This window comes from Oryzias melastigma, linkage group LG18, assembly GCF_002922805.2.
Source record: "Oryzias melastigma strain HK-1 linkage group LG18, ASM292280v2, whole genome shotgun sequence".
In the NCBI taxonomy this organism is placed as follows: Eukaryota; Metazoa; Chordata; class Actinopteri; order Beloniformes; family Adrianichthyidae; genus Oryzias; species Oryzias melastigma.
In genome coordinates this window covers 19024933-19033844 of record NC_050529.1, presented here as the reverse complement: position 1 = coordinate 19033844, position 8912 = coordinate 19024933, and the positions used below count along the sequence as shown (strand labels likewise).

Genomic DNA, 8912 nt, shown 5'->3' with positions numbered 1-8912 from the left:
TAGCCAAATTGTCCGTTTCTGCCGTACTTCTTTCCTTTGAAATGACTCACTGTCCTTTTCATCACCTGATGAGATGAATCAGGTGTTGCAGCAGTGGCCACGTGTCACATGGCTGTGGATCCTGAAGAGCATGGGGAAAAGGGGGCTTTTTTATCAACTTAATCAGTGCTGGTTCAACAGTTTTTTGCCATGATGTTTAGTTTGAATTTGAGTAAAAAATCAAAAAAATCGGACATCTTGTAAAAAAAATTCAAAAAAATAAGAATCTTGTAGGACTTTAGACAATATTTTATTGATTTTTTTCTTTCAATTCTTGTGTTAATTCAATCCATTTTTTAATGAAGCCAAACGGAGCTGCAGCCAGTGAAAGAAAATCCTCTGGATCTGTGGCATGCATTGTGCGGACCGTGAACTCATGCATAGCCGCTGAAGCGCGTCGGAGTGCGCGGTACCTGCCTCTCCCTCCTCCTCCTCCTCCTCTTCTTCTCTCTGCGTTCCTCCCTCTTTCATCTCCATTCTGTGGGAGTCCTGCAGCCCGTTTGCCTCTCATCCCTACAACCCTGCTCCCCAGAGCTGAAAGTTTACCTAAAGGAGGAGGAGGACCCGGCGTCGTCTGAAGCAGTTTGGACAGATTTGGTGTCGTGGCGCGTCGTGGACAGACAGGTGCGGAGCGAGTCCCTGCGCGCGCGCTCGACATCCACCGTGTTCGCCGTGCTCCTTGCCGGTTGGGATGGACTGAACGGTGCGCTTCCGAGAGGAGAAACGAGAGATAAGGAGACGCTGGTGAGTAAACCTCATCTGCAGATTGCGCACGGAGGAGGAAATGCGATGCGCTCTCGCGTCTTTGACATCAGCTGGAGGTCAAGGCTGCAGTTTTTTTCATGGGATTCTATTAAAGTCTTTAACATTTAATAAAAAAAATCTCAAACTTGTTCTAAATGTCCTCAAACTTTTTTGGAAAGCTGACTGAGGGAATGCGTTTGACGCACGGAACCTCTCCAAGAATGCAACATCCCTGCGCACAAGTGAGGAGTCAAAAAGGCAGAAACGTGACTCATCTGTTAGAGTTGAAGCTTGTCGTTGTGGAGAACAGCTCCGATGGGATGGAAACACACTAAAACCTGTCGAAGGGGACGCTTTGTCCTACAATCTGTCCTTAGTGTTTGTGCTCCAACTGTGCGCGGATGACAAAGTGATCTGGAGATGTGCAGCTCTGGCTCTGCGCGTCCACTCGCTGAGGGTGTGGCTGTGGATTTATTTTTTATTTATTAATTCATGTGCGTCCCCGGCGAGGGCAATAGACACCTTGTTTACCACTGTGTGTGGAGCGCGCGCGCGCACCCGTTTATTTAATGATCGTCCACTAAGCTTATTGTCCCCCGGGAGGATTAGCGCGTTGGGACATTTTGGGACCCTTCCTGTGTGTGTCTTTTTAGCCGTTTAACTACATAATCTGGGAGACAAAACGCTGCTTACGTCATTAACACCCTAGAGGCAACAACAAGTGGCAATTTATTCCCCACATTTGTAAAAAAAAAAAAAAAAATACAATTTCAGTAGATTGGACTGATTGTATAATCCTAATTAGTGCCTCACACAAGAACATATTACTCCTGATAAAGTGTCACATTTAAGCTCATCTTTAAATGTTCTCACGCTCGCTGCCTCATGAATACCATCACATTTATATGGCATCCATTCTGCCCTCAGTCCAGTACAAGTTATGTCTCCATCTGTCTTTGGGTCAACGTTTCAGTTTCATTTATTGATGTGAAATGGAAGGAAACACCCGAAAAAGCTCCGGGGGTGACCCTTTTGACAGACTGTAAATGAGTAATTTAGCAGAAAATCTTGGGTCCATTTGGATTTATCAACTTGGCTTAAAGAAATATGCTTTTAGTGATATGATCAAAGCTACAAAAGGATAATAATGAAGAAATCTTTTTTAATTCAGATTTCAGCAAGTGACATATCCGCGATATGGAACTCTAATGGTGTTCACACCGTCCAAGTGACCACTTTTAATAAAAGTCAATGTAAACGCACATATATACGCGTTTCCTTGTTCAATTCCTTTTTTTTTTTTTAATATAGCCCAACATCACAAAGCAATTGTCTCATTGGGCTTCATAGCAGTAATTGTACAAAAGCAGAAAGTCAGTCACAAAATCTAAACAGCTGGTTGCTAAACTAAACAGACTAAACTGGTCATCCCCGCCTTAGACCCTCCTTTACGGTTAGGAAAAACTCCCGAAAAACCTGATTCCAGGAAAAAAAAAAGAAGAAACCTCAGGGATGTCCACATGAAGGAGGACCAGGTGAAAGACCAGGACTGTAAAATCAGAATTACCTATCTCTACAACTACATGTTTGAATAGTGCTCATTGATAGAATTAGGAGATATCTGGGGGCGGGGTTTACACCCAAAATGCCAAAGCGTTCAAAACTCTTGTGTCCACTACGTCTGTTTTTGGAGTCTAGGTACAGAACAGGTATACATCTAACGTACGTTGAAAGTTAAACCAGTTTAACTTTGACCAATTTGGGACGTCTGGGTAGCGTTCTTTTCAAAATATGGAAGGGGTTGACAATCGATCGTGGAGGAGAAAACAATTTAACAGTTTGTGTTTGAATTCTACGACACTATGGCCAAATCCAAATTCTTCCCTTACCCCTGTAAGTGTAGGGGCATTTGGAGGGGCAATAGTTTTTTGAATTGGAAACCCTGGCGGCGGAGGACTCTGTATCCTTCCGCTGTGAGCTTGTTCTGCATCACATTTCTTTACTTGGGTACGCTCTGAAGCACAGACGTTTACATGTAAATATAATACATTTATGTTTAAGCACGACTGTTATGTATTTCCGAGCACTGGCAGCTACCCTAGATGAACGGAAACTATTGATGACGACTATTCTTCTATAAATCTCCATTTGGAGAGCTAACTGTAGAGGTCCAAGTCTTTCATATATCAAAATAGAGCTGTAAAAGAAAAAGCCTGGAGTAAGATTCACAAGATTTACACCGTCTTTTCCAACTTCCACTGAAATCGGGTGGTGACGGTCATGTGTGACTAATACCCACCACATACCCGGTGTGTACCTATCATAGGGTGTGTAGAGCAAGGGTCCCTAGAGTGTTCCTCATGAACTACTGTCCTTCTCGTTTGGTTACGGACCCTGGTTCAGTAAGTGTTGGTCACCTGGATGTAGCTATGGACGTACTCGGTATGTGACGCATAATCAAGAACGCACACTTAGTAGGATCAAGTACCAACAAGGTGTTTCGAGTACGTTTAGTGTATTTAACCCTTGATATTTGCACTAGACAAGCAGGGAGGAGCTTCTTCTTCTTTTTCTACTCTCTACTTGTCTGTCTCCAGTAGTTTGTGCAAAATGTTAAAGTTTTACTTTCACAACTCTATTCGGATGTATGAAAGACTTGGTGTCCTGTAAACCTGATTAGGGCTGCCGCGATTAGTCGACTAATCAACCATTAAAAAAGTCGACGACTAATTTAATATTCGATTAATTGTTACTTTACATTATATGGAGTAAGAGTGTTGTACAACTGAAAGTTAAAATGGCATTCTGGTAGTTTTTTGGACTATTTTGACATCTATTACGTTTTTTAGGCTATTTTGGAGTTAAGCTAATATTAAAGCTACATGCTAGCTGTTTTGGCTAATTTGGGATTAATTTCAGCTTTTTAGGATAATTTGATATTTAATATTTTAGCTGGCTATCAGCTTCAGTGTTTTTAGCTATCAATTTCAGCATCTTTGGCTATCAGCACTAGCATCTTCAGCGGCCAAATTCAGCCTACAGCATTCACACTAGCATATCACAGGTAATGCTATATATCTAGTTTTTAGTTAGATTAAAGCTAATGACGGTCAAGATGTGTGTTCTTCATCCAGTTTGCGCATGACCCGATTAGTCGACTAATCGGAAAAAATATCGGTGGAGTAGTATTAAATAATCGCTTAAACCTCCCCCCATGATCAATTTTCCAACTGTTGGCCCTTCCTTGAATAAAAGGGACGCCATCCATATGTCACTACCAAATCCAATTTCCTGATTGGTTCAACTCTCATTGCGTGTTCAGTGGCCACTCATTTCGTACGTAGAGGCTAGAAACGGTCATAGAAATTTTCGTAGAAGTGGCAACTTGTTGGTGATATATATATATATATATATATATATATATATATGGAAAAATATGCATTCATAAATGTATTAAAGGTATATTGCTATTTTTGAAAGTACTGGATACTTATTGTCAAAGTAATTACAGAAGAAGTAGTCCTAACATTGGTATTGCCTCCACTTGAATGGACCAAGATCAATTCTTCGTTTCCCTGTTATCTACACACCGAGCTCCATTTACGCTTCACTTTGCTCCACTACTCTGAAGTCATGTGACTTAGCCTTTAAATCACAAAGGCTGAACAGTGAAAATGGTCTGCATGATCATTGGTGGCCAAGATTTTCTATTAGTTCTCCTGCTGAGCAGAGCCAATAAGATAATAAGAGAAGCCCATCATCCATCAAAGTGTCTGTTTACACTTTTGCCATCAGGTGGAAGGTATAGAAGCGATCCAGCTGGATGCTGAGCGGATTCTTCCTCTGAAACAGTCCCTGCTAAAGGGACCTCTCTTTCCCACTAATAGATTCAGGTTCTTCATTTTAGATAAATTAAAATTTTAATTTACCTCTGTCACATTACTTAACTTTTTTATTAAATTATTTGAAATGGTAAGTTGTCATGATTGCCTTTTTTAAGTGCACTAAAAGAAGCAGCACAGTCTGTCCACAGGAAAGAAAGACAAATTCATCTTCTTCACATAGCGCAGAGAGGAGCACCATGTGGAGAATGTACATGACCATCAGTGAAAATGCAGTAAACTGCTGAGTGTAGGAAGGCTATTCATTACTGTGGCAACACCGCCAGTACTTTTTTTTCTTTTTTTAAATACAGAAAGGAAAAGTCAGAGCTGCGGAAGAAAGCAGAGGGAAAACACCACACTGATGGTGTCAGGGACCCAGCACACAGGCAGAGGTCCCTGACAAAAAGGAAAGCATAAATAACATTTATTCCATTTTCACTTCAGAGCCACTTCATTCTGTCCACCTCTGCTTTGCCTAATGCATAACTGACAAACACGCTCATTCAAGAAGACAAAAAAATGTTCCTGGAGTGTTTGTGATGCACACTGAGCAAGTGCCTTAAAGAACACGCTGAATTTGGGTTCCTGAACACGCTTGAACGATGGACTATTGCTACCAGATACTAGCGCATGTCCTTACAGTTGGTGCAAAATGTCGTAGTGGTGCAAATCTGGTAGATCTAGCTCCAGGCTTTTTTCTTACACCGCTTTGTTCCAATACATCAAAGACTTGGACAATTATGAATTTATCTTTCATGATCAATGTTAGGGCTGCATGGTGGTGCAGTGGTTGGCGCTCTTGCCTCAGCATGGAGGCCCTTGGTTCAAGTCCTGGCTTGGGGACCTGAAACAGAATCACCAATGGGGGAGACTGTGTGTGGCTTTTCTTCAGGAACTATGGCTTCCCTCCATTGGCCAAAAACACGCTTCATAGGTTGATTGGTTTCTCTAAATCAGGGGTGTGCAAATCCAGGCCTCGAGGGCCGGCCTCCAGCTGGTTTTCCAGAAATTCTGCCTTATGTATGGTTGATTATCTGAATCAGGTGTGCTTAGCCAATAAGGAGCTACCAAGGCAGGTTGGAAACATGTAGGACACTGGCCCTCGAGGACTGGATTTGGACACCCCTGCTCTAAACTGAGTGTGTATGGGTGTAGGTTTGTAGCCTTGCCTCTAGTGGTCGGAGGAGGACACGACTGGTTGAACCCTGACAAAAAGTCAGATTTTTGAAGTAATTTACCTGAAGCGTTTCTTTGAAAAACATTTTATTGTTTGATAGAATTTTTTTAACACGGCTATTACTGAATCATTTGAATATGACCTTCAGTTTAGAGCAGGGGTGTAAACTCATTTTGGTTAAACTCTGTCTGATCTCAAGTGGGCCGGACCAGTAATACAAAAGTAAAATAAGTTATGGTCAACTTGTTATCTGTAGCTTTGTTTTTATTTTGTTCTTTTTGGCAAAAAATGCCTCAACCAACCTAGTAGCCTAATCACTTATAATTACATTGTTTTTTATAATTATTTCTTGATCTCTTGCTATGCTGGTCTTATGTTGCCTTTGCTCCCCCTAGTGGTGGAATTGACATTGTGGTCATTTCTTTAAAAAACCAAAACTTGTCTCAGGAATGGGCTAGACATTTTTTTTTTTTCAACATACTTATAATTTTTATGATTAAACCATATGTGGCCCGCCGGGTGGCACCCCTGTCTTAGAGGTTTCATCTGCTTCTTTATTCTCCACCTCTCCATGAGGACTCTTTGGCCATTAAATGTGACACAACGGTTATTCCATGAGTATTTAACTGAAAGCATTGTTTTTCCTCTGTGGGCTTTACTGTCACGATCCTCACTAAGGAAAGAAAACACAAATTCCAGCACCAAACCGCCACACAGAACCACCAAATTGTTCCTGAGCTGCATGTGCGGCTCAGCGCTCCCTCGGGGGATGGGAAAAGCGCGGGGAACAAATTTCACACAACCAGGTGTGTGACAACTATTGGGACTTTAACCCAACTTTAAATCGTGTCTGCCAATACAAGTAAATATTGTATCTGCCCTGCAGAAATGTCCTTGATTTTGTTTTTTTTTTTTGACTGTGGATGTCACACTGTTCTGCTTCAAAGAAGGGTGCTTGCTTTGTCTCTATTTCAAGTTAATTGCTAAATCATACTTTGATCCTATGAATGTTCTCTGCATGAAAACAAATATGTCACTGCTGAATGCTTTTCCAGTCAGAGGAAGGTCACAGATATTCAACTTAACTGAATTATTGTGATTTCTTTTGTGAAAAGATGTATTATTATCATCATATGGATGAAGGTTGTGCATATAGAAATCAAAAGGATGTATGTTTCAGACAAAAACAGAAATGATGGAGGTAAAGATATGATCAGAAGTGTTTACACAAAAATGCCTCGCACACCCATTATCTCATCGATCTTCAAAAACACCCCTCCACACTCAAAATGCCACACCAGTCGATCCCATTCATCTCTTTTTAGATTTATGGATCCAGTCGGGGAGGCTTTGACATATGTTGTCATTCCGGCGTGTGAATGAAGCGCCAAGAATTAAAAGTCTCTCGTTTTTGCACAGGAAACAAACAGAACTTCCATGAATCACGGCGACTAGGAATAGCCTGCTGGTTGAGAGAATGAAATGTAAAGTGATAAGGGGTGGGCTTTTAGGGATGTGATAAGGTGTGTATATATTCTGGGTAATGGGCAGTCTGGCTGTTTCGACTTGGCTCACTAAAAAAATTCATCCAACCCAGATAACAAGCAGCTCATCAAATTTGCTACAAGGGGTGTAGTACCAATAATAATGTGAAAAAGGAGCTACTAAGGTACACATGTGACCTGTGATATCTATCTGTCTATATATGTTTATAAATGCATATATATGTTTATATATGTATGCGTACACATATATATTTATATATATATATATATATATATATATATATGAGTATATGTTTAAATATGCACATATATCTTTATATATGAATGCGTACATATATGTATTTATATTCAAATATGCTCAAATATGTTCAAATATGCATATATATGTTTATATATATATATATATATACTGTATATATATACTGTATATATGTATATATATATGTTTATATATGTATGCGTACATATATGTATATATATATTGATTTTTTTATATGTATATACATGTTTAAATATCCACATATATGTGTATATATATAATTTAAAATAAAGTTTATTACTTAAAACCTAGTACCTTAAGGGTTTGATCCAGTTTCTTTTTTTGTACGTCTGTTTGACTGTATTTTACTTGCACCTATGAAAATAAAACAAGAATTTCAAGTCAGCAGAAAACCTTAATGCTAGACATAAAATACATGAAGATAAAGGAGCAGGAACAACTAGAACTTCTATTTTTGGCGTCTCCCAATTTTTTCAGAAACAAACACAAGGTACTGCCTTCAAAACCAAAGCAGCAAACCAAAAAGAAAAGAAGTCTCCATGCCATCACCCGTGTCAGACTTTATTTTTCACCTTTACTCTTCGTGTCTCCTTCTCTCTTCTTTCCCTGTGAGTCAGTCTGTGTTGGCGGTCTGCTCGGCTTCGCTGATGCTTACTGCGCGACGTGAGGACAATCTAATGGCTTTGAGCCTTTTGTTAAATGACCAATCACGTAAGCTGAATAAAAACAAAATAAAAATACATCTCCCAGACATAAATGGGCTCTGATCAGGCAATTAAAGGAGCCAGTTCTACAAGCCATTTGGTTTGTGACCAGCCCATCGCCATCACTACAGTGTTCCCTCCATGTGTTCCATAAATAATCCTGATAGGTGAATTTTGCAAAGTAGGACTATGGATGTTTTAAGGCTTTAAAATCTCACTTTATCCACTATTCTCAGACATACACAAACATTTTTACTTTTCTCTGTTGTTTAAACTCTCAACGCTCAAACTTTAATTGAAAAATTAATTTTAGAAAAAAAACAAAGATCTGATCGTGTTCCAAGATTTATGTAAATGTGGCAAACTGAACTCACTCTGTACAGGAAACATGGCACACATGAAATTGATTGACAAGGTCAACAGCCAATTAGGATGCAGAACATAGTGTGCTATAGGAAAAAAAGCAGTCAAAATTGCAATAAATCCACAAAAGAGTAAGACCGCAAAGGTGAGCCACAAAATAACAAGACTCCTGTATTCTGTTGGAGTAATACCTAAACGTAAAAAAAGAACATGTTT

At 39.8% G+C, this 8912-nt stretch overlaps 1 protein-coding gene across 2 annotated transcripts in view; it reads left to right on the top strand.

Annotated features, from left to right (window-relative positions):
• Positions 1-317: 317 nt before the first annotated feature.
• Positions 318-8912, top strand: part of htr2cl1 (5-hydroxytryptamine (serotonin) receptor 2C, G protein-coupled-like 1) — a 227722-nt gene continuing 219127 nt past the window's right edge. For both annotated transcript variants that reach the window (XM_036216569.1, XM_036216568.1), the window contains exon 1: positions 318-783. The gene's annotated coding sequence lies outside the window, so the exon portion shown is untranslated. The remainder of the gene's footprint in view (positions 784-8912) is intronic.